A 26,671-nucleotide genomic window follows, 5' to 3' on the forward strand; every position below is an offset into this window, starting at 1 on the left:
TCCGGCTGAGATCAGACGTCTGGGATTCTCCCTGCGCCGCTCTGACATCAGCAGCTGTGGGGAAAGTGTGTGAGCCGTGAGTGGGACGCTTGTTTTTCACGAAACCTGGCTGAGTGAGCTCATCGCCCGCTCTTGCCTTATAAAGCCTCTGCAGGGTGGATTGTTGGTGCGAGCGTGTCTGGGCCAGTAGCTGCTTTAAATAACTAACCACCTTCCAGTCATGAACCTTTCATCCAGCCGGCGGCCGCTGAGGCACTCTGGCTCAGGAACCGGCCTGCGGGCATGAAAAGGCTCACAAACCACACGCCTTCATTTAAACGTCTGCTGGAGACGTTGAAATGTTTCCAAAGACACCAAACATGTCAGGGAGGATTTGGAGGAGATGGATGTGAAACGATGTTGCAGTCATGCAGAAGTTCCTCCAGCCTGGAGAACCGTCCCGCCCGGTTAAATATTTCAGCACAGGGAGGCGGATCGTCTCCTTCTGCCTGCCTGGTTGTTTGTTTTGTTGGCAGGTCCTCAGCCCTGCTCTCCACTTCTCTGGGTGTCACCGTCTGTAAACCTCTTCATGCTGTGTGTCTGTGTCGGTAAATAAACTGAAGGCCAGAGCGCTCGCCTGCTCCACCTAGTGGCCAGCAGCCGCCACAACCCCGCCGAGGCCTGCAGGACGGTCACTTCCTTTACCACGTCGCCCTGACCGTAACCATGACAACCACGTTTCCACCCTGGAGGTCTGATGAGACGAGGAAAATAAATAGGAGTCTGTTCAGTTTGCCTGACTGGAACTGATTAAAGCCAGGAAGGGCCCTGAAGCCTCGCCGGGTTCCTGATTCACTCATGGTTTCATCTTTTATCTTCTTCCTGCCACTTGAAATGTTTAATCTGCAATAATCTGATTATTGTCAGATTATCAGTTTCCAGAACAAAAACATGAAGAACCTCAGAGCTGCAGCCTTTTAATAAACCGATTATAGGAAATTATCTTCCAGAGCGTTGGCAGCAGATCAACAAAAGAATTTCTTCTGAATACAAATCATGAATGCGGCCCGTCTGAGCGGCCCGGTTCTGATCGTTCCACCCCAAACATCCAGTCTCTTCTGGGTTTTCTTCTTATCAGCTTCCTTCACCTGGTTCTGATCCGGTGACCGTGCTGTCGCTCTCGGCAGCTTTAACATCCATGCACAGACGGCAGCGGCCATCTTTATTGCCGTAAACGGACCGGGAGGACGGCTGGTTCTTCTTCTGCGGGTCCATTTGGAGGCGCTAGCTGCTCATGCAGGAAGCTGACTGCGTCACATTTATCAGAAAAAATAAAGATCCCTGGAGAACCGGTCCAGCAGAACTTTCTGGGTCAGAAGAAAACAGTACCAACAGGTTCTGTTGGCTTTCCAGCAGGTCCGAGTCCCAACAGAACCACCAATGTGTCTGACGGCTCCAACAGAAGATCCAAACTAGGAACCGAGAGGTTCTGACTGGTTCTGAACACTTTGGTGGATCTGGAAACGATTTGGTAGAAGATCAATGCAGGCGGTGTGTGTTAGTGTGTGTGTGTGTTGGTGTGTGTTGGTGTGTGTTGGTATGTGTTGGTGTGTGTTAGTGTGTGTGTGTGTGTGTGTGTTGGTGTGTGTTGGTGTGTGTTAGTGTGTTGGTGTGTGTTGGTATGTGTTGGTGTGTGTTAGTGTGTGTGTGTGTGTGTGTGTTGGTGTGTGTTGGTGTGTGTTGGTGTGTTGGTGTGTGGGGGTGCGTTTGTTTCTAATACCTTGTGGGGACCATCTTCCTGACATATACCACGTTGTGGGGACCGAAGCCTGGGCCCCACAAGGGGAAACGCTGTTTTTGGGTCAGGGGTCAGATTTAGGACTAAGGTATGAATTGAGTTTTGGTTGGGGTTAGGTTTAGGTATGTAATGGTTAGGATAAGGTTAGGGTTAGACTGTAGAAATGAATGGAAGTCAATGGAAAGTCCCCGCAAAGATAGCTGCGCAAACGTGTGTATGTGTGTGTGTGTGTGTGTGTTTCATTGAAGTGGTTGTCCAACCCCCAGCCAGCCAATCAGAGGGCAGGAATCTGGTGAAGTTTCTGTGTTTGTTGAGTTCAAAGGTCGTTGGAACCTAAAAATAGAAGCGGTGAGGCCGGCTGCTCTCTGATTGGCTGCTGGTTTAACCCTTTCATGTGGTTGACTGTGGCAGGGAGGAAGTTTGTGAAACATCAGCCTTGATTTCTGGCTCACGCTGCCGTCTGCGTTTGATTTAAACCATGCAGCTTATCCATGTAAGTTTGAAATCCTGTCAGTTTTCAGCGTTTTTGGAGTGAAGTGACCCAAACAGAAACCCTGGAAGCAGCTGCAGCTGCAGCGACATTCGCTCTTCAAAGCTCCGGTTCTGGTCCAGACGCGGACCGGGCTGGCAGCTCTGACGGGTCCAGGTGTTGGGCTGATTCAGGTTGTGCTGCGCACTCAGCCCAGATCAAAGGCTGCGTGTTCAACAAGCTGTGAATCAGGACCTCCAGCAGCTCACCGCAGGGAGCCACACTGACTCAGCGGCTCTTAGTCAAACATGGAGGCTTTCCTCTGACTCTCTGTCTTCGTGTTTCCACGTTTAATCTCCTCTGCTGATGTAGGAGCTCAGACCGTCCAGCTGACTTCAGCCCAACAGGACCGTGTCCAACGTCAGGTCGTAGCTGTTCTTCCCAGTCTGAGGCCGTGACCTCTGACCCGACTGGAATCTGAGCCGATGTTTGTGTGGTGAAGCAGCTCCGCCCGACCCGCTCAGTGGAAACAGAACCGTTTGAAACGGATTTGCTGTGTTGGTTTGACCCCAGCGGGTTGCCGTTAAAACCTTTAACCTGTATGCTGGTGGACACCCAGAGCTCCCAGTCCTCCCAGTAGCGTAGCAGCAGTTGGTCTTTATTCACCAGATCAGATTCAGCTGATCCTGCCTGAATAAATTACCCTCGCTGCTTCTGGCTGAACGTTTAAAACCTCCGGAGTTCTGCTGATTCAGACTGCTGTTTTCAATTATCAGGACTCTGAAGCACTTTGACCTCCTTCGCCTTCATCCTGTACGGACCGCTGAGGCTTCTGGGTAAATGTCTTCCCATTTAATGTCTTCTCTTTTAACATCTTCTTGTTTAACGTCTTCCCATTTTTAAAATTATTTTTTCCCCACCAGGGGGTCTTTTTGTGGGCTCTAGTGTCCCTTATTTGAAAGGCCGACAGGAAAGAGGGAATGAGAGGGGGGAAGACTTGCGGCAAACGTCCGCTGGGCTCGGGAATCGATCCTGCGACCGCCACGTCAATGACCGAAGGCCTCAAAACGTGGGTCGTGCCACCCCCTACGCCACCACACCCATCGTCTTCCCGTTTATCGTCTTCCCGTTTAACGTCTTCCCGTTTAACGTCTTCCCGTTTATCGTCTTCCCGTTTAACGTCTTCCCGTTTAACGTCTTCCGGTTTGTTGTGATAATCACACCTTGAGATGAAGCTGGACATTCAACCCAGTGAAGCTTTCCAGCTTTAGCTTCAGCTGGTGTCTGTTAAACAAGGATCACTAATCAATTTATAAAATCAATCACTTTGTTACATGTGCCTATGGCAGGTTTGTGTTCTCAGTGTTTAATGTGACTTCTGTTCACTGGTCAGCTTCTTATTGGGCTTGTAGATGTAACTTTAATCTTGCAGCAGCTTCTCTGGAAATGTCTTTCCACATTACCGTATTTAAGCTGCTACTTTTTCCCCGCGCTTTGAACCATGCGGATAGGAAACGTTACGTTTCCTATTTTTTCATTTTAGATATAAAAGTTAAATGTTTCTCATGTGTTTAAATCATATTTGTTCTGTAACGGTGCTGCACGGTTATATTTACAGCTGAGCTATATTTGCATATTTTCTAAGTTTGAAAAGGCTTAGCACACTTAGCTTATGCTAAGCTAATTTACCAAATGAATTCAAAATGGTGATGTACTAAAGTTTGACATTTGTGTTGAAGAATTGCTCTTTTGTTTACATTCATGCTCTTATTTTGAAGGGGGTGAAGGCTGTTTCAGCAGTAGTTCTGTTTCTCCTCATGTTCTTAGCCTGTGACGTTTATTCACTACCCAGAATGCATTGCTGCGTGCTTTCTGACAGAAGCTCTTCTGTTTTCAATCAGGAAAAATCAGCAGCAGAGTTACCAAAACTATAGAATGAGACATGTTTGAATTCAGTTGATGGATTCTCTGGTGCCGACCGTCTGCTTGGACTGGACCAACAGAACCAAACAACCTGGTGGGTCCGGTCCTCATAGCAGCATCAGGCTTGTTTTCCTCATCATTTAACTGAACGAAGAAAAGCTGAGCTTCGTCTTCTGTGCATCTGGATGATCTGCTCTGAAACATTTCCAGTGGAGTTTAACCTTCAGGTTTTAAATCTTTTTAAGAATCATAACAGGCTTGATGGAGCCTCTGTGGCTGAGAGGCAGAAAACGATGAATGAGGGCAGGAAACCGCCGGCATGAAAGAACAGCTCCGAGTTTCCTGCTGCGTAAATAAAGACGAGCTGAAGTTATTTAATATTCCAGTCATTTCTGGTCCTGAATAAACAGGGAGGATCTACAGACTGCAGTGGACACATCAGACTCATGATTAATGCAGATCAGACGAGAATCCATCGTTGTTCCTGGACATGAAGCAGCATGCAGCCTTTTATGGTCACAAAGTGCTGAAAACTGCCTCAGGATCTGGATAAACCCTGGCTGTTTATGTTGGGACCACCTCACTTCCTGTTAGGCTGCTGACTAACAGCTCGGCCTTCATGGAAGGAGGCCGGTCCTGTGGGGTCAGAGGTCACGTCACACAGACTCGTGCTGCAGCGCGGCTCCGTGCAAACATTAAAGTCCCAACAGAAACACTGAAATATGAATGAGACCGCAGCATAAACAAACCACAGAAGAAGCTTCTTCCTCACCTCAGCAGGACGAGCCGCGGCGTTACGCCAGCCTGACTCGCTCATCATCAGCTGAACTTCGGGTTGCTGGTTGAATTCCTCAGATAAGAACAAAACCGTCTGACGTTTTAGCTGACCTTTATTGGATGGATAAGTTCTCGGCAGGCTAAGATTCAGGAACGCCTCTGCTGCAGATGACCTTTATGAACAATATTTATGTTATCAGAACCAGAAGCTTCATCAGGAAACAAAGAGCCGGACTGTCAGGAGGTTTTCCTTCTGTAACACAACGCAGCACGATGGAGGTAAAACACTGAGTCCGTACAAAACCATAAAACTGAACTACAGGAGGCTGGTTTATTTTATTTTTACAGGTTTTATTGGCTCTAGGGCCTTTATTTGAGAGAGGTCAGACAGGAAAGAGGAAGACGTGTCAAAGGTCACCAGGCCGGGACTCGAATCCGTTTTCCCTGATTCCCAGGTAAAATGTTGCTGAGATGAGTGAAGGATTGTTTTGTCTGACGTTGTTCTGGGAAACCAGCCAACCACAGTGAGTTTGGACCAAACCGCCGCAAGCAGCCGGTCCAACATGACGGGCAGCGAGGGAGGAGCAGGAAACGCACCGGGAGAGGAAACCAGGAGCAGAACCATGTGGTTTCACAGCCGGGCCGGTCCGGTCCGGTCCGGTCCGGGCCGGGCCGATCTAAACGTCCAGCCGCACTCTGCTCCTGACGCCTCGGAAAACAGCTTCAATACTAACAGCCACAAGGTTCTGGTTCCACGTCTGTCGGCCCGGTTACAGTGTGTCGGCTGGTTCTGTTTCCTTTCAGTGGGTTTCAGGTTTCTGAGGAAGCCGGTTCTGATCCGGATGGGTTAATTTTATCTGTAAAGGAGCAGCAGAGGCAGAGAGGCTGCAGCTGCCTGGGATCTTCATCTGTCATCCTCCTCATCCTCATCATCATGATCCTCATTATCTGTTCTCACTTTCTCCTCTCTGCTTCCTGTTTCCTCCAGGTGAACCTCCGTCTTCCTGCTCTCTGTTTACCCATCTCTTTCCCATCCTTGACTTCTTCTCTCTCTCTCTCTTCGTCTCTCTCTCTTCGTCGCTCCCTCGTTAGCGGGTCTCATCCCTCACTCCTGTCGTTCTCCTACGCAGGATGACGAAGGAAGCGGTGGAGTGGATTCTTCTGATCTCCTCAGCTTTTTGAAGTTCTGTCGTCTGTTTTCTCTCTTTAACTCTCTTTGTGCATCATCTCCCCCCAGAGTGTGTGTTTGTGTGTGAATGTGTCGCCTCTTCTGTCTCTGAAGAGCTCTGAGTGCTTTATGTAACACACACACACACACACACACACACACACACACGGTGTGTTAAAGGGACCTGGAGCTGAACCTGAATCTCACCTGAGCCGCCAAGCGGAGTCAGAACTCTGAAAGTCCTCTGAAGGACACGGTGTCCTCTCAAACTCGGCGTCCCGCACGAGGACGTCCTCACAGCCAACCGTCCAGAGACACAGGATCAAACACGCTTCATCTTCTTCTACTTCCTGTCTTGTTTCCAGGCTGAAGTCTCCAGATAATTTGATAGATGAGGGTAAAACTGCTCAAGGACTCCTGAACGTGGCAGCGAAGTCTGTAAACGCATGCAGAGGATCCACGTTTTACCTCTGGAACAAAGGAGCAGGAATAAAAACTTTATTACTGAAAGATGAGGATTCTTTGGCTCCAAAGGGTTAAATCTTTATGTTTCTCATTCTGTATTAAACATTTAGTTTGATGATGTTCCTCTGAGCGTTCTGTGTGTTTCAGGTTTTATGTTCTGATGGATCTGCTGCAGTGGGACTGAAACCATCTGTGATGTTCTGATACTTTCACCTACTGAACCAGAACCTTCCAGAACATTTCATAGAGACTCTGTTTTATTTAATTCTTTGTTTGTCTTGTTTCAGTTTCCAGCTACCATAAAAAGCTGATTTTTTTCATGATTACATTAAATTAAGTGAAACAAGCATAAATTTGTGGTTCAGAAAGTCAGAATCTAATGGATTCAGAGAAAAACTTTTATTACAGAGGAAGGTTTTTTTTGTGAATATTTTGGATTTTTCTTTAGACAAATGTTCCAGAACCAGAACCAGCAGTTCTTCCTGAGGCGGTCCAGCTGTGTTCTTCCTCACCTCTGTGTTTTCATTTGAACTCTCTGTTTTATCTCCAGAGCCATAAAAATAAATCAGGTGTTTTATTTCGGACTCTGATGGATGAATCATCCCATCGGTACTGGGAGGACGGCGGTCCGATTCGGCTGCATCAATGCAGGATAATCGTCTGAGACGGTCCTGACCTGATGTGACTGCAGGGCCGGGTCCAAAGATCTGCTGTCGGCTCCGTAATCCTGCAGCCAAGCAAGCCGGCTCAGGGTGGGTTCACATACTTTCCTAAATGTTTTCACCTGGAGATGTGAGGCAGGAGTGTCCGCCGAGATGAAACCATCAAATATAAATCGGTCGTGTTCATCCTAAACCTTTATTTACAGCTCCCAGGTTCTGCTGCTCGGTGCCGTCAGCAGAACCTCTCTAAGCTGCTTCCAGCTGCAGGAAGTCATTATGGGTTTCTCCTGCAGCAGAGAGAGAGCAACAGGAAGCTGTGTGGTTTTCTGAGACAGCCGTGTGTTTGAGTGGGACAGCCTGATGACGAGACGTCCAGGTTGGGACGCTGTCCACTGAAGGACAACAACTCTCTCTCACTTTCTGGGAAATAAACCTGGAGAAGTTCAGCTTTAGGAATCTGACTCTGTGTTAGTCAGAGTCTGAGAAAGAGATTCTGTTAGTTTTAAAAAATAAAATGATTTATGCTGAAACATATTCATATGACTCATGAGTTATCACAGCAGTTTGATGATCTCTGGGAAATTGGAAGGATGTTCTTCATCCTGCCTGAAACTGAAACAGAGGAACGTTTGAGTCAGTACAGAACCAGAACTGAATCGGACAGGAAGCTCTGTGGACCTCATTTAGCAATATTTCTATTGGCGGAAATACAGATGGCCTTGAACTCTCCTGAAATTTAAATGTTTGATTTCATCGCTCCATCCCTCTAGGTTCAGGTCAAAGGGAGTTTGGCAGTCATGGCGACGTCCCAGACCTGCGAGGATGATCAAGATGTGACTGAAGGTAAAACCTGCAGCTGAACAGGAATCTGGAGAGTTTCTCCTACTGTTGGTTCATTATTGACTAATATGACTCTTTGACCCCAGCCTGTTTCTTTTTTCAGACTGGATTTGTTCCTGATTGAGACTGAGGAACGCGTGAGCTTTCAGAGGAAGCTCAGATACTTTCTCTGAAAGCATCTAGGCCGTGGCTTAGAAGAAAACAGAAATCTGTTGGACCAGCAGCAGAGTCCGGCGTCGTCCTCACCGTAATCATCAGAACACAGCAGGAGGAGGAGGAGGTGCCATGATGTGTAGGAGTGGACCCAATCGCAGCAGGTAGTACACATACTTTATGTGAATATTTATTTTTATAAAGAAAATTAACTAAGAAAATTCAGGAGAACAAGGAAACAGGAGACACAAGGATAACAAAGGTAGTGACTAGCAACACGGTGAGCAGGGTAACAAAATGGACTGGCCAGTTGTGACTGGGATAGAGGAGCTTAAGTACTGGGAGGTAGTAAATGCAACAATGGGCTTGGCTAGATGAGATGACTGATTGCAGGGTTGAGTAGTTGACACAGGAAGTAGCTGAGGGGCGGGGGGAAGATGGCACAGAGAAGCTAAGAAGATGTACTGGAGAAAACAGGGAGGAAACACCAAGGAGCTGAAAATACTTCTAATTCTAAAGAAACACCAAGACTGATAAAAAACTACAAGAGAAAAAGACATGAGGGAAAATTAAGCAAACCTAAACAGAAAGAAGGCTGATCTAACAATAATATGAACTAAAGAACATAGAGCCAGAGAAACTAGAAGATCTAAACAAAGAAATAACCTAACTAGAATTACTAGAGGAAGATATACATGGACTTGGACATGTAAAAATAACTGAACCTACGGCGATGAAATAACTAAGAGATAAACATTACTAGAAAAACTACAGCAGGGGTGGTTAAGTCCTGGTCCTGGAGGTCCTGGAGGTCCAGAGGTCCAGAGGTCCAGAGGTCCGGTTTCCTGCAACCTTTAGATGTTTCTCTACTTCAACACACCTGAGTCAAATAATGAGGTCATCAGCAGGACTCTGGAGAATCCGACTGCACTGAGGAGGAGATTCAGCTGTTGGATTCAGGTTGTTGGACCAGAGAGACTCTAAGAGCTGCAGGACACCGGACCTCCAGAACCAGGACCAGGACTGACCACTCCTGGTTTACAGGGAGGCTGAAATAAGGAATAACTAGAAGAGTTAAATAAAAAATAAACTATAATCACTAAAGAAAGCTCAACATAGACTCAGACATACAGGAACAGAACCTTAGGCAACTAAATAATAACCCTAACATGAAACACTAATAAGGAAGGCAATAAGTCGATTCACATTCACACTGAAAACCTCAAATAACAAAATCAAAAGGACCCTGAAGGGCTAATCTAAAGAGAAGAAAGACATAATGAAAAATAAGATCAAAACCAAACCCAGAGTTTTGACAAGAGGCATGAACTGAACCAGAACCTGGAGGACTGGATCCAGTACTGTCGCATCTTTTCACTAAAATAGATTTTTAAAACTGCAACAGAAGAAGTTATTGTGTTGCTTGTTGTCTGAGTCTGATCAGGTCAGATCTTTTTTGATCAGACCTCATGAAGCTCCCTCCATCTTCCTGTGCTGAGGTGACCTTTAACCTTTGGCCTGCTAACTGAGGCCTGTGGACTCTGCTTTGGGCTAAAACCTTTTGGACAGCCAATCTCGGAAAGATCCAAAGCTGATCAGATGTTTTTCCCTTGGAAAATGGTGGTTTGGAGATGACCTTTGACCTTCCGTGGAGTGATAAACAGCTGAGGTCATTGCTTTGCATTGTTACGTCACACCTGGACGCTGCAGAGCAGGAAGCTGATGATGATTAAAGCAGGAAGGATCGACTCCAGTGACTGAAAGATGTTTCATTTTCCTCCCATGATCTCATGTGAGGATGGAGGAGCGTCTGTTTGATCACAGATCATCAAAAATAAATAACGTTACGTAAACATCTCTCATATTACAGTGCAGGATGAAACATTCATCTGCTGCCGTCATTAAAGCCGACAGCAGAAAACACCAGCGACGTGAAACTGAGGCAGAATCCAGGAGGAGAAAATTCACTTTCTGTGTGTCAGTCTGGACCCAACATGTTTGCATTTGTAAAGTGCTCTGAGTATAAATAGGAGGATAAATTAAACAGAAGAAGCAAACACTGGTCAGAACGTGGAGCTTACCAGAAAAAGTGTTTGTGCAAAGCAGCAATTAGAGGCGACAGCAGAGAATCAGGTTCCAGAGAAACGCACAAACAAACGTCTGCTTTATGTAAGCCGTCTGGGCCGTCACTACGAAATGACCCGACCCGGTTGGTCCAGCGCCGGGACGGCCGAGCGGCAGGCTTTCATTATATGTTACATGTTCCCACTAGATTAGCTTCAGAACCGCATATAATCACATGTTTACCACTGATGCACAAATATTTAAATCCAGAAAAATTTAAATATTTTCAATTTCAAAACTTTAATACCCAAAATGTGACTGAAAGAGACAGAAACTGAAATCTGCCAGCAGGTTTAAAACACGGGGTTTGGTTCTGACAAGATTCTGGCAATCAGTCCAAACAGAACCAACATAAAACTCCAGGTTCTGAAATGGTTCTGATCATTATTCCAACATGTCTTCATTCTGCTGAGTCAGCTTACTTCTCGTTTTAACACGTTAAACATCATGACATCATCAGTTCACATGAATTATCAGGTTTAATTAATAGTAGTAACACGCACACACACACACACACACACACAGACACACACACACACACACAGACACACCCACACACACACACACACACACACACACACACACACCCACACACACACACACACACACACCTGGACTTACATCAGTCTGAACCAACCAGGCGTCTCTTTAGTCTCTTTCCTTTGTGACTCAGCAGATCAAACGTCGTTTCCTTTGACAGAATCTGACATCAGTTCAAGTTTTTATCTTTATGAGAAAAAAATAAAAACATGTTAATGTTGGTAACAAACACCAACACCAACCTTACACAAAACCTCCAGTCATTAGCACAACGGCTCATCCTGACATCTTTCAGATGAATGTCAGGCTGGTACTGGACTCTATCCACTCAGAGCTGCTGGGTTCTGGTTCTGGTTCTGTGTGACCCACGGAAACCTGACAAACTCAAAGATGAAATCATGATGTCATCTTTTAGGAAAAACAAAATGTGAGTTTTTTCCAACACCTGGAGAACACGCACACACACACACACACACACACACACCCGCACACACACACACACACACACACACACACATCCACACACACACACACACACACTCACTCCAACCCAGCTCTGATTACTCAGGTGGAAAAGCCAATAAACTGTCATGTTTATCTCACCTGGTTCACTGCATTGGATCTGTGAAGCTTCAGAGAAATGGAGATAAAGAATCATAATAATAATAATAATAATAATCATAATAATAATAATAATAATAATAATAATAATAATAAAACCTTTATTAGTCCTGCAGTGGGAAAACAGACACTGAAAAAGAAACAAAATAACAGAAGAAGTGAAATAATGAAAAACAGACGATTCTGAGTCAGAGACACAAAATGTCCATAAAATAAAAATAAAGAACCAAAAGCAGAAACAGGAATTATTGTCACTTCAGTGTTTCAGAGCATCAAACCAAGTTAAATATCAGTGAAAGACAACACAGCAAACACAAACTGCTAACAGATCCTGGTTTACAGGCTGCCTGATGGTCTGTGCTACATAAGGAGCTACAATGATGACAAAAATCTCTGAAATGAAATCTCATCAGAGTTTTCCTGGCTCCATGTGACCTTTTGGTTTTAGACTTGCAGTTTTCAGAGTTCTTCTCTTGTATGGCCTTGATCAGACCATCTACTTCCTGTCGGAGCGGCTTTGTGGCATTCCACACTTCAACCATCACAGTCTGATGATGAGGAGGAGGAAGCTGCTCTGGCTGCTGCTGGATGATAAAAGTTTAGGGAAAGACATGATGTGTGGAGAAACATTCAAAGCTTCAGTACCTGGAAATCTCTTTAAATATTTATGCAGCATCTGAAATGTGAAAGATGATGGATTCAGCTGATCTGCAGCATTTTTTCCTTCTAACTGATTTCACTTCTTTTCCTTTGAGAGTTGAGGCTTCAAACCTTCATCTGCAGCACCTTCCTGTTGGTTTCCTCTCCTCCACTGCATTCGGTATGTAGATCAAATGCAGAGTTCGATGTAAACGTCCCTCCTGCATATGAAGGCAAGTCGACCAAAAGAGACACGAAATGAAACACCTACAGACACTTCAAAGGTTCCCCACAGCGACCCGGCGGAGGGAGGGGTCAGCGCTGTCAGTGACCGCCGGACAGGAAACAAACTGGGACCAGCAGGACTTTAACTGGGCAGAGGGAGTTCAGGAGGAACTTACTGGGATAAAAGCTGCAGCTTCATAAAATCTTTCAGCAAATAAAGACAAAGAAATTCAAACCAGAAGTTGAAACTGATCGACTGAAACTGAAGCTCTGCAGGAAGTTCAGCCTGACGTCGTTTTGACTTTTAGTGTCATGAAGTCTGAGCACGACGAGCGACGAGAAGAAGGATCGATCATGATCAATCATGATCAATCATGATCGATCATGATTGATCATTGATCATGATTGATCATGATTGATCATGATCAATGATCAATCATGATCAATCATGATCAATCATGATCAATCATGATTGATCATGATTGATCATGATCAATCATGATCGATCATGATCAATGATCAATCATGATCAATCATGATCAATCATGATTGATCATGATTGATCATCTGCAGGGAAACCAGTCACACATGAACTTCCTGCTCCTCCATTTTTAACGGTTCTTTCCTTGTTGGTTTAGATTCTAATAAGTAATGAAACAACCAAACATACTAATAATAATAAACTGTATTATTATACAGTTTCTCTACAGTCTCTTAGTGAAAGAATCGACGTTTCCTCTGACAGCTGAGCAGGTTTTCATGTTTCCTCTGGGATTCTGATGATTTATCTTTCAGTTTCCTTCTGTCACCCTAATCTGGCCAAATTAAGAGATTAATCATAAAGCTGCCAGGAACACGGGTCGGGTTACAGGAAGGTGACGGAACATTCTGGTCCACTTTTATTATTTTAAGGTTTAAGATAAGAAACATTAACACAAAGAAAATGAAATAAAAGTTGTTACAAGAACTGTTTAAAGACCCAAAGATCCGTTTAGAACGTGTTGAGTTTCGGGTTCACCTGCAGAATCAGAACCATGATTCAACTGGATCGGTTACAAAATAACAACAGGATGTTTCTCAGGATTTGTGTTTTTGGAGTGTTAATTTGCTGCTGCAGCTGTTTGGACCACGGATCCGGAGCGGTTAAATCTGGGAAGGTTTCTGAGCCAGAATCAACGGGAAGCAGCAGCGGCTCAGACTCTGACGCTCTCTGGCTCACAGGTCCAACTGTCATCAGAACCATGACGTCACAGAACCACTTGAAAAGGAGCAGCTGCTGACGCAGAGCGGCGAGTCAGGCTGACGGGGCAGCACCTGCAGGACGACGAGCATCTGACCTCTGACCTCTGACCTGCAGCAGCTCACTGTGAATCTCTGCTCCCTCCGTGTCTGACCTCCATGACCTCAGGTCCAGTTCCGTTCTGGTCGGCTGCTGACCGTCGTTACGGATGATGAATTGAAGATTTGCTGGTTTTCATCACGTCAGAAACCATAAAGCTGCAGAGGAGACGTGACCCGGTCATCATGCTGTTTTAATGAAATTATGTTCCAAATGAATAAACTGAGCTGAACCTGAGCTGGACGTGGAGATCCCAGTCAGGCTGATCACTTACAGAACAGATCCAAACTGAATCGGTAAGAAAACGGCATCAATCCTGAGTCCTAAATAATTCAAATGATGCATGAAGACAGCAGAGACTCTGCAGGTCTCACTTTCCCACATGTTGGATTTTTACACGTGACGATGAAAAGGTTTCATAAAACCAGGCTGTGAAGCTGCATGAATATTAAAATCTCCCACACAAACCTGAACTCTTGTGTAAATGTGAGGCCAGCTGTGCGGCCCGCAGCATTATTACCTTCCACTTCAATCTGTCCCCAGCTGACGGATTTACATCCCATCAGCCGAGGAGGCTCCGCTGAATCACAATGATGGAGGAGGAAGTGAGACGCAGCTGACGCTCTCAGAGCCGCTGCAGGGGAAGGAAACTGGATCTGAACCTGGAGAGGAATAAACTTCATCTGAACACGGCTGTGATGTCAGGATCTGAAACCAGACGGGATGAGAGTCAACGCTCCATGATGCTTCATGCTCTCCGTTTCTGTTTCTGCTGCTTTCTAGAAATCCACCTTTAGCAACTTGATTCGGTTTGTTCCACTAAACCAAGAGAGGAAAACATGGAAACGTAGCAGAACAAACATCTTCTGTTGCTGTTGGCTCATCACAGGCTGAAGTCACAGAAATGATTATTGGTGCCTTCAGGGAGCGTACGTCATCTGGATGATGCGTCTGACAGGTTGAAGATTTACAGCCGGAAACCTGAAGACACACGACACCAAACCTACAGGAAAATATCAGAAAAACGTGAAACTAAACTGAACCAAAGTGAGTTGAATTAAATGAACCTTTACTGAACTGAAAGGAGTTAAACCGTTTCGCTAATGTGGCTGATTTTGTTAACCTTCCTGCCCCCTGATGGTTTCTCCACATCAGTTTTTTGTTTTATTATTTTAATTTATGCCAGTTTCTTTTGGACTTTGGTCATTTCAGCTCTAAATCATTTTGCAGCAGCTTTAAAAATGCTGCATTTTGCTGCAGGAAGTTTAGCAGCAAACAAATGTCAGCAGACATCAAGTTTCTCCTGGAGGAAATGGTTCATACCTCCTTCACTAGATCATCCCATTGTAACATTTTACTTCTGTAAAAATCCTTCACTAAAACTCAATAGTTCACACAAAAGAAATTACATTTTTTAAATGATTATTAGTGAATGCTGCATAATGCTGCATAATGCTGCATAATGCTGGTTCCTCCAGACTTTGTGCCATTTTCACCATTCAACTTTTATACTATTCATCTTGTTCTCCTAACACCGGCTGCATCTCTTGGAGTTCAAAACCTTCAGACTTTTTATAATATTCAGCTTTTTATTAATTTTTCTCCCCCTGGGGGAAACAGCTCCATCCTGTGGCAGAATTGAGAATTACAATCTAAAACTCAGTGGATGTTTCAGGTCCTGTCAGTCATCCAGTTTCAGGCTGTCATGGAGGAAACAAGACAGCGGCCATTTTGAAGTTGGGCAGTTTAACACCTGGGAATAATTATTATTATTTTTTTTGTTTCCCACCAGGGGGTCTTTTTGTGGCTCTAATGTTCCTTATACCACAGCTGGCTGACAGGAAAGGGGGAAGACATGCGGCAAATGTCGTTGGGTCCGGGAATCGAACCCACGACGGCCGAGGACTGAAGGCCTCCAAACGTGGGGCTCGCTAACCTCTACACCACCACAGCACGCCCCAACACCTGGGAATAATTTTTGACTCTTTTCGTGCTGCATGTAGTGTTTTTAAACGATGCTCTAAACCGGCGGTTTTCAAAGTGTGAGGCGCGCCTCCCCTGGGGGGCGCCAGAGCACTTTAGGGGAGGCGCGGTGCGAGGGAAAAAGTAAACCGGAAAAGCTATCTGCTTGCTGTCTACTGATGTGAGAGAAACGTCTTTTACGCACACGATCAACTCTGTGGATTTAGGAAAAAGTTGGTACTGTGGGGTGCGCGTGTGGAGTGGGGATCAGTGGAAATGTTTCCCACCTTAGAGGATGTTTTGGCCAGTGACGTCAGTAACGTTACTGACGTCAGACCACTTTTTTCAGTAACAGTAATCTAACGCGTTGCTATTTCAAATCCAGTAGTCAGACTACAGTTACTTATCAAAATCATTTTTGCGTTACTGTGCGTTATTTTCTTTTGTTATTGAATCGTATTTCCTCTACGCGTCTTGTCGAGTGACCGACGTCTCTATGAGACAGAAATGTAAACAATGGAGGGAGATGCGCATTTTGTTGGTGGAAAAACTGGAACTATTTTCAGTTTCTGTCGCCAAGTCCGATTATTATAAGCGGCTTTGGGCTTCATTTTTTAAAAGTCGCTTGCAAATTTAATGAGTGGCGGGTTGCGCCTTTTTGGGCTCGTTTTTGAACGTGAAGTTACTCATTTGGGCTTGGAAATAAGCAGAGACTCACAATAAATCCCAGAATTTGTCCGTCATTAAGGTAGTTTTATTCAGTCTCTCCCTGTTCATAATTTCCCGGATGATCCGTCCCGCTGTGTCTTTGTTAATGTCAACTTAATTTATTACCTCTCAATGACGTCGAGCTTCGCGTTGCGCTCCAGAAAACTGCAAACATCGAGACCAATATGAACAGCGCAATAAACGTGAAAACAGCCACGAATGAACGTGTCCGTAGTTGGCAATAATTATAATGGCAAGTTAGCACCGATATAATTATTAATATTATGGTAAGTGTCGCAGCCATCTGAGCTGTGGAGCTGCAGGAGGAGCTCTGCGCTGCGACATCAAACTCAGGGGCGTAACGCAGAATCTGGAGGCTGGGGGCAGGGGGGCTTTAAAATCCTTCTTTGAGTTTTCCAGACAACAGTGGACCACACAAATTACTCATGTTTTTTTATTTTTTGTACTGTTTTTTCTACAATCTCCTCTTCAGTTCAACCTTATCAGTGGAGACACATTGTTGATGTTACCATTATAAAATAACTTACAATTAAGTATTGGCAAAGCTCAATGTGATTTTCACAGGAGGCAGAGTGTTGTTGTTAGCAGCTGCTGAAAGTAACTAAAACGTTACTTTTAGTGTAACTTAGTTACTTTCCAAGTCAAGTAGTCAGTAATATAACTAAGTTACGTTTTCAAGGAGTAATCAGTAGTCCGATTAAAGTTACTTTTTCAAAGTAACTATGTCATCACTGGTTTTGGCCAGAGCGGGGCTGAAGGTGGAGTTTTTACAACTCCACCCCCTTTCGCCCCCCTCCACGGGGGGGGGGCGCAGCAGGCATTGTGCTCCTTGGAGGGGGGCTCACCCTTTCATACTTTGAAAACCCCTGCTCTAAACAAATGTTGATTTGTTTAGAGCATCGTGAAGGTTTGGATTCCTTCAGCCTCCGTTTTTATCTGAGGGATCAGGGAAACGTTTCTGTCCCTTTCAGATTGTAGGTTTTAAATGAGGCTTTTCTTTGTTCTGTTTTTTTAATATTGCTGTAACCCAGCATGCTAGCGGTAGCATAAATGCTATCATTAGTATTTTAGCTAGTTTTAGCTTTTTAGCTAGTTTTGACTTTTACACTGCATGCACTTTTTACCTTTCTGCAAGTTCAGCAACTTGCATTTTCACAGGAAATGCAAACTTTTTAGTAATTCTTCATTTTCCAATTTGATTTGTGGGCAACTGGGAGGAGGTGTGGTCAGTCAGATATTTGGTTTCTCTGAGACGCCGTCCGTCTGTTTGTCCATCCATTCTTCTGCTTTTACCACCAAATGAAAATCTGGTTGAAAACCAGCAGAAGGAGGAGAAACCAGACGCGATGAAGAGCAGCAGGGAAGCTGAGCGATGTGAGGAAGGAAGCAGATGAGCTCACAGTAAACCTGTCCAAGGTTTCATCTCAGGACGTCTCCAGGCCACACACTGACTGACGGCACCGACCCGGCCCGGTCCGCCGGACTCTTCATTCTCAGAACCTGGAGGCCGGCCTGATCACACTCTGACAGTAATTACTCCCCAAACCCCCAGAAAACCTTCCTTCCTCCGGGTTTGTTTTACGTTTCTCCCACTGTGGGAAAAATCTGCTTTTCATTAAGACCTTCAGACGTTTGCTGATGATCGTTTAACCGTCAAACGTTTAGAAACCCGACTGAAGCTGCAGATCGATCAAACTAAGCATTTCTGTGACTCTTCAGTCATTTTAAACCTTCAGGGATTTTTACAAGTTTTACTGTTTTTTTAATAAAGTGTGAACAGACGAGCAGAACAGAAAACAGGAGCAGAGAAGAAAACCAGCTAAATAAACACGAACAGTTTGAGTTTTTATTGTTAGATTAAAGGAAAGTCGGCTTCCAACTTTTGCTTGAACTCATCTTGTGAATTTGGCTCAAATGTGTGAAAAATGATCCCAATTTATCTGTTTACAGTGACTCTTAATTATGATCACATCCAGTCACACTGAAGGAAGAAACAGGCTGATCCAATAAACTGGAGAACCAGAACTCGGCCCGGTGCCGCCTGGATGATTACTGACAGAACCAAACTGGTTTGGTTTGATGAATGAGGAGGAAACCAGTCTGGGTTCATCTAACACCCAGATGGAAGATGAGATCCGGCTCGTATGGGGCCCATTTCTGCAGACACATCCTGATTGATGTCATCTAAAAATAAAAATGTTTGTTCATTATTAGTAGCTACTTTGACCTGATCTCAGGATTTTCCATTCTAGTTTATTCTTCTAATGACTCACCTGTTCCTCTGCTCAGCGCTTTGCTTCGTGTTTCCAACCTGGATCTTTCCTGACCTCCTGACCTCCTGACCTCTTGACCTCCTCCTGCTGTCAGCTGTTATTTTATTGCTTTAGTTATTAAATGTAAAATAATTCTGGATTCCTCCTGTTTGGTCTCAGAACATGACAGAAACAAAGCGACATGAAGCAGTTATCTGAAACTGATCTCATCTGTGCTGCATGGCAGCAACATCAACACGCTGGAGGTTAAAGGTCACGGTATCAACTCGGTCCTCATCAGTCAGGAAGTCATATAGATGTGAATGAACCTCTTACAGTGGAAGGACTTCCTGACACCAGAATCATTTAGGGGTTTATTGATGTTTCTGAGGGACCGTCTGGCACCGAGCTGGTTAGAAATGTTTGGTCCTGATCTCTGATGGACTTCAGATCCAGTCAGATATTGACTGTAGACTCAAATCTCCAAACTTCTCCTGGATTCTTACAGCTGATTCATTTCTGCTTCAGATCAGTTTGTCTAGTTTCTCTCTTTCTCTGCTCTGAAACCATCCGACAGTTTAGGACTAAAGTTTAGATTCAGATCTTTAAGTATATTTACCTTAAAGACTTTTGTTTTTTTCTGGTGAATCTGGTTATTTCTTTCTGCTGTTTTTGTATTTGAGACGTTCACTGATTCATTTCTGACTTTATTCTTGTTCTTTCTCTCAGTGAGACTTCCTTTAAAACACATCTCTTCATAAGATGTTTATCATCTTTCTGTCGGATCCTGTGGAGAAACAGCAGAGCTAACTGTGGCTCACTGCTGCCCCCTGCTGGATCTGATCACAGATTACACCCAGAATAATTTACCTCTGTCTATTATATGACCTGCCTGACAGATTTATTGTCTGATTTTGTTTATGAATCAGTAAGATGTTTGGTTGCTCTTCACTGAAACTGTAAAAGTGTTTCTCACAGAGTGATTAGTTACCAAACTATTAATCACAAGTTAGAGAAAATGACAAACATGAAATATTTTTAACTTAAAACCCAAAACTCCGGCTTTTAAGGAGTAAATAAAATTTCTCTGCATCGTTTTAAACATCCAAAAGGTCACATGATTTCTGAGAAGTTAATAAAGGGAAGCTCTCGATGTTCACTCAGTTCAGAAGCCTTTTAGTTTCATCGGATCAGAATAAGAAGCTGACTTGGTGAATGTTTGACCGGACATTCGTCTCCTTTGGGTTTGTGGGCTGTAAAGGGAACCAGAACCAGAACCAGAACCAGAACAGTCTCCACCAACGCTCAGGTTGGAACCACACAACTTTACAACTTCCTGCTCTCTGTCTTCACTTTGACCATTCAGTAGTTTAATGGTGAACAGAAACTTGTTCTGTTCACATTCTGTAAATAAGTTGGATTTTTAAGTCATTCTGAATATTTCCGTGTTAATCTGTTGCAGTTTATTGAATATAATTCTGTCCTTTGTGAAAAGAGAAATTATTCTCCTGGTAGATGTTAGAAAGTTTTGGACATTTACAGAAACTGCTGAGTTCCTCATGTTGAAGCTGCTTTCTTATCATCCTGCAGATCTGATGTTATCATGAAGCTCTAGGTTCAGACTTTGAGATCAGCTCAAAGGATGAATGTCAGCTGGATGTATCGATGTCTGTAATCCTCTAGACTGTTTCAGACATTTTAAAGCCTCATCAGATTCAAGTTTACTGCTGAAATCAATTTGTTAAACTTTCTGCCTTGCAGGACACTCAGACAGCAGCTGCCTGGTTTCTTTTCCAGACAGACTGCAGTGCAGAAGATGGAGGTTCGAGTGAAGGATGATCAGGACAAAGCCGAGTCTCTGGGATCCAGCTGTCTGACTCTGACGAGAATCTGATCCAAACCTGCTGCTTCTCACAATGAACATGAACCTTCAGACAAAACGTATGAAATGTGTCGCTTCTTATGAAGCATTTCACATTATAATAAACACTGCTTCACATTATTGTTATAGCGCAAAATTCAACCAGATTGGACTAATTGTAGTTTGTTGGGAACAAAGTCTGCCCCCTGCTGGTTCACTGAGTAAATTCACAGCTTTTTAGAAAAAAACTCTTATTTTTATAGAAACTACAAGTCTCTATAAAAATATAAACATTTAGCTACTTTAAACCAGACCCACTAAAATTCAGTCAGAGGGTGATTTTAAAACATCCCCACTTCTATAATTCTAATAAGTGATTATTTGAGCAGCTTTAATTTCCCTCCAACATCTCTGGGATTCAGACCAATTAATACATTTAAAAATGTATTTACTGAACCAGCAGGAGGGATTTTGGTCAAATGATCAGTGATTAAACAACTTGATGATGGAAACTGAACTAAACTAATATATCCAAGTAAAACTGAGTAACTGAGAATTATTACATAAAAATTCAACCCAACTGAAAGCAGATTATATTTCATCCAGAAAGAAAGTCAGAGATTTTTTTTAGTACTGCAGATGATTTAAAATAAAATGTTTCCACAAATCAGTTTTTAAATATTTTTATTCAGTAGGTGATTCAGAGGTTTTAAGTTAATCACTTTAAATGTATTAATACATTTTTACCAGAAGTCACACTAAAGCTTTTTGTTCAGCAGCATTTAAAATAATTAGTCATGAACTATTTTTACCCGTCAGAATATAATCATATTAACTTTTGGCTGTTTAGCTGCATTTTTATGTGGTTGGTTAATTTCCACCTAGTTGAGCCGTGAATCCAGATCCTTCATCTATAACCACTGACTGACCCAATAACTTATAATAAATCAAATTAAACAACTCCACTTAAATTACAAGAGCTTCACCTGCTGCAGTCTGAACACAGAATCACAAATTGCTGCTGGTCGCGTCTGTAGAGAAATCTGTCCTGGTCCTTCAGTCAGTTGGATGAATTGAACTCTGGAAGCTTTTTACCCTTTGCAGTCCAGCTGTGCTCTTTTACAAGGATTTTCTTTTCTTTTTTCTTTTTGTGTGGTTTCATTTTCTGAAGCAGACAGATGTTACGTCTGCTGCTCCTCCTGAGCGCCGATATCCTTCAGAGTGTAGGAGGGTCAAGTTTTCCAGCTCCATTTTTTCAAACTGTAGAGAAACTCTGCAGTTTGAAAAAATGGAGTTGTGAAGAATTAAATTGAGTTCAATTCTTCCACATTGGTTGTGCAGCTCACTGCGCATGTTACAGTCAAATTCATTTCTGCACTGTCATTTATCTCCTCAAAATAAACTGTTTGGAATATTAATGGATTAACACAACATCTCTTTAGTTTTCTCTGGTCTGTAATGAAGACTTGAATTAAATGCACCACTTCTACCAAAGATTTGATCTTCTGAACCAGACATGCTCCAAAGCATCCGGTCCATAACTTCATGATATTCAGAAAGGATTTTTTATTAATTGATTTTAGTTGCTTTTGTATTTTTACTGACAGACTTCTCCACTGCATCAAAAATGTCCTGGCCGGTTGTGGTCCAATGCATCGTCACTATATCCAGGAGCTCCTTGGTTACAGACGGGTCTGGTTTCACTCCTCTAATAAAAACAGACAAATGTACAGAATCCACATTATTTGTGTTTTCATCCACAGCTAATGAAAAAGCCAGACAGCTGCCCATTTCTTCAGCCAGCTGTGTCACTAAAGTTCCTGCTATTTGTTTAACTCGGTCCGCGATGGTATTTCTTCACAAAGTGACATTTTGAAAACTCTGTACCTTGTTGGGACTCACCTGTTCACACACCTTTAGCATAAACTGCTTCAAAAATGCACCATCCAAAAAAGATTTTGAAGCTCAGGCGATTTCTTCAGCCACAATAAAACTTGTTTTCACTGCTGCATCATTTTTTGCTGCAGCTTTTGTAAACAAATTCTGCTTCAATTTTTAGTTTTTCTTGAAGGCTCATTTTGGCGTATGTAGCTCCGTGTTAGGTTTCCAAATGCCAACATTTATTGTATTTTTTCATGACAGACACTATCCATGAACACAAAGACACACTGGTTTTTCACCTTTAAGTACAAACAGATATTTGTTTTCCCAGCGTTCAGAAAACACTCTTCCTTGTAAATCAATTATTTTTCTTTGACATTTTGATGTTAGCTTGTTGACGTCTCAGTTTTATTCCCTGGGAAAATCAGTAATCAGCTTGAGGTGATTCTACTGCACATTAGTGGCGAGAAGCTGTAATGTTGGCTGAAAACAATCAGAATGCATTTTTACAAACTAAAACACAGAACAACTTAATCCAATTAAAACTAGAAATGACTCAAACTAAAGCAGGTTAAGTAAAACACCAGCAGTTAAATAAAAACAAAAAATAAATCTAAAATAACCTAAAAGAGTTACTAAGGGAGCACCAAGCCTCCTAAACACAAACTTCTGGGTTGATTAGATTCAGTTAAGATCAGAGTCAAACTGCTTAGCAGAACAAAAGGGTCAGCAGAACCAAGATATTTTGAAGCTGCCCAAAATAATCAACAGTTACAGGAAACAAAGGTGGCGACAGCTGAACAAAACCTTCTCCTACAAGCTGCCCCACTGGAGGAATGGTTGCAGGAGTCTCTCATAGGGTGCAGATGGGCCTCATCAGCAACAATCCTCTGCTGGTCCAATGGTGTTGCTGCTCTTCTGCAGCCTCCAGGCAGCCAATCAGAGGCTGTGCAGGCTCTACTGTGCATTAACTAAAGAGCCTGCAGCGCCTCTAGAGGCCAGGGGCCGTAACAACCCAGATAGCACACGATGGTAATTCAACGTTGAATTATAGTGAGAATGGTTGATTTTTAGTTGAGGTTGAAAACTGACAGTGGATCAACCATCAAACAATCATCCAATTCTAGCAAAGTAACTGATGTTGGAAATGTGTCATTAAATCAATTGTTGTTTTGTGGTTAAAATCTAATGAATGAAAAACTGATGTCTGATCATCTGATCAATCTGGAATCAATGGATGCTGTTTTGGTGCCACCCCTCCCCCCTCCCCCCCTCCTCCTGATTGGAGTTCTGGCTGAGAACATTTTATTACTGAACAGGGATTAATCACGTTTTAAATTAAACTCTGTTGAGAATAGTGGGTTGTGATTCCTTTCTGTACATTTTCTTACTTGTCTATAAATATTATTACTGACTGTTCATAATGTGTTGACACTAAATCATCTACAAGTCACTAACCCTTTAGACATTCCAGCCTCTTCTAGTTACTGGGAGAACTTCCACTGGTTTCACTGGTTCACCATGAAAGATGCTGCTTCATGTGGGGATCCACAGTGGATCATCTGATGGGGAGAGAGGAGGACAGCTCTGCTGGAAGCATCAGGCTGCTTTTAGCAGAGCTGTTGGATCCATTCATGACCATCTGGTTCTTTCCATCATGATCTATATTTCATATCTATAGTAGGGTGGTGGGGGGCAGTTTGTGAAGGAAACTGAACTTTCCTTCACAGACTGATAGAAGATCTTCAACATCTGGCTGCAGCTGCAGCTCCTGGTTTCCTCAGGAAGGAGATCTTGGTGACTGTTTAGTGTCAGGAGTTCATCTGGATGTTGGATCCAGATGAAGATGCTTTGATTACATTTACATCCAGCAGACAGTCAGATCCTAACATGGACACCTGAAGATATTTACTGAGTTCTGCTGTTTTACTGCAGATGGTTTTAATATTTAATAAAATCATCGATTGTTCAGATGAATTGTCCTCCTGTCCAGAGTTTCTCCTGCCTCTCAGCCATTGGCTGCTGGAGACAGAGAGGAGCCATGATCCTAGAAGCTGAAGTTTGTCTAGAAAATGGATGAATAGAAACTATTTTCTGATCATCACCATTCGCTCCACCATGTTGGTTCTGTTAGGATTTCAGCTCCACTGATTTCATCCGTTCCTTCATCTTCCAATGAGAATCATGTTTTAAAGTCATGTGATGAAGAGTTTCTGATCCAGATTGTTGCTGCAGCAGTCAGAGCTCAGCATGAAGAAACAGGGAGGTTTGCTAACAGGCAGCCAAGATGGCCGCCGCTAAAACCTTCAGTTGTTCTGAGAACATGAAGCTGAACCAGAACCAGAACCAGAACCATGATGTTAATTATGAAATGATCAAACTCAGTAAACTGATGTGAAGACCAGATGTTCATCAGATGATATCAATGTTATTAAATGTGTTTATATAGATTATCTGGGTTAATTAGAACTGACTTTATTTCTTCTCTAATCACAGACTTGGTGGCTGTAAACTCAGAAAGGATGAATGTGAAGTTGTGGCTTCAGCTCTGAAGTCCAACCAACATCTGACTGAACTGGAAATAAATCGGATCGACATACTGGGAACCATTACAGACTCTGATCTGAATCCTGTGTTTGAGATCCTGAAGAGTTCAGTCAGTAAAGTGAAGAATCTGAGGTTTGTTTTCTCTGTTTATTCTATAAAAACTTTCATTGATACTTTAATATTTATTCATCTTCACATTTATTCTGTTTTCTTTAAAACAATCTGCTCTCAAAGTGTCAGATTATAATTTCTAAAATATTTTGTTTTGTCAATGAATGATTTTCCTTTTTCAGACTTTCAGAAAATTGATCTTTATTTTCACTTTAAAATGTTTTGGACTGATGAAAAATCCAAAAAGAAAGTAAAGCTGGAGACATGAGAGATCATAAGAAACTAGGTATTAACGAGGAGAGGAGGCAGAGCAACAGGTCAGAGTTCATGAGACGAACTGGCGGCTCGTAGTGGAGAAAGAGGAGCTTAAATACTAGGAGGAGGTGAGAAGAATGAAGCAGAGATGATGAACTAATTGGTAACAGGTGAGAAAAGTTGAGCAGGAGTCAGCAGAGGGTGGAGGAGAAGGTGGCAGAGGGAAGCTGGGCTTCTTTGCTTTATTTATTTTATAGAAAAGTAATAATAAAAAAGTAACTTTGTTTTTCTAAATAAGCCAGACTGCAGGTCTCTGTTGCTCTGTTGTCTTTCACTGGTGGAACAGAATTATTCCTAAAAAGACGGTTTATAGTTGATGCATTTAAAGGGCCACCAAGCCGGGAGCGTGGACCAATCTCTGCACGTTGCTTCATATGAAGTTTACCTCAGCATGGATTTCATCCTTTCTCTCCAACTGGACGCAGGCTGACCTGTATGGATATTTACATCAACCCCTGTGAGGACCAGTGTTGGCATAGTTACTTTGAAAAAGTAACTTTAATCAGACTACTGATTACTCCTTGAAAAGTAACTTAGTTATATTACTGACTACTTGATTTGGAAAGTAACTAAGTTACATTAAAAGTAACTTTTTAGTTACTTTCAGCAGCTGCTAACAACAACGCTGTGAAAATATTATTGATCTTTGTCAATATTTAATTGTAATTTATTTTATAATGGTAACATCAACAATGTGTCTCCACTGATAAGGTTGAACTGAAGAGGAGATTGTAGAAAAAACAGTAAAAAAATAAAAAACATGAGTAATTTGTGTGGTCCACTGTTGTCTGGAAAACTCTAAGAAAGATTTTAAATAATATTTAATGATGATGTCATTCATTACAACATTATGAATCCATTAAGACACACAGTGATGAAGAAAACCGTTAAAAATAAATGTTTATATTCTTATTCTGAGTGAATTAATGTAAAACTGTTTTCCCTCAATGAAGCCAAATTTATATTTTGAATGTCATTAATTTATTAAATGTAAATAATCAGTTATAGTGAATGTTTGAAGTTTGTTGCTCAGTATGGAGATAAAAAAGTAGATAAATAATCCCTTGAAGTAAAATTTGATGAAAATAAAGTGAATCCATTAGAGACATACAGTATGTCTCACTGTCTGAAAATATAATCTGAATGTTTGCAGCACTTCATGTCATAATGTTTTGTTTTCTGCACAGTTTCATGTTTATGATGTCATCTGTTGTTTTGAATAAATTGTTCATCCTGTTTTTGCTGCTGTCTTTATCTCTAAAGTTTCCCTCATTTATTCATCTTTAACACG

The 26,671-nt window shown here is 42.7% G+C and overlaps 1 long non-coding RNA gene across 6 annotated transcripts; it reads left to right on the top strand.

Moving 5' to 3' along the window:
* Nucleotides 1-2,230: 2,230 nt before the first annotated feature.
* On the top strand, nt 2,231-26,618 carry LOC122824486. Of its 6 annotated transcripts, none has more exons than XR_006369500.1 (6): nt 2,231-7,331; nt 8,012-8,084; nt 8,185-8,398; nt 20,427-20,606; nt 24,904-25,086; nt 25,709-26,618. It is a non-coding gene; the product is annotated as an uncharacterized LOC122824486 (long non-coding RNA). The 6 variants fall into 6 exon arrangements; XR_006369504.1 differs by having other exon boundaries at nt 25,248-25,928; XR_006369503.1 differs by having other exon boundaries at nt 2,231-3,082; nt 3,170-7,331; nt 24,904-25,928.
* The last annotated feature ends 53 nt before the right edge of the window (nt 26,619-26,671 follow it).

The sequence above is a fragment of the Gambusia affinis genome, linkage group LG21, assembly GCF_019740435.1.
Source record: "Gambusia affinis linkage group LG21, SWU_Gaff_1.0, whole genome shotgun sequence".
NCBI classification, from domain to species: domain Eukaryota; kingdom Metazoa; phylum Chordata; class Actinopteri; order Cyprinodontiformes; family Poeciliidae; genus Gambusia; species Gambusia affinis.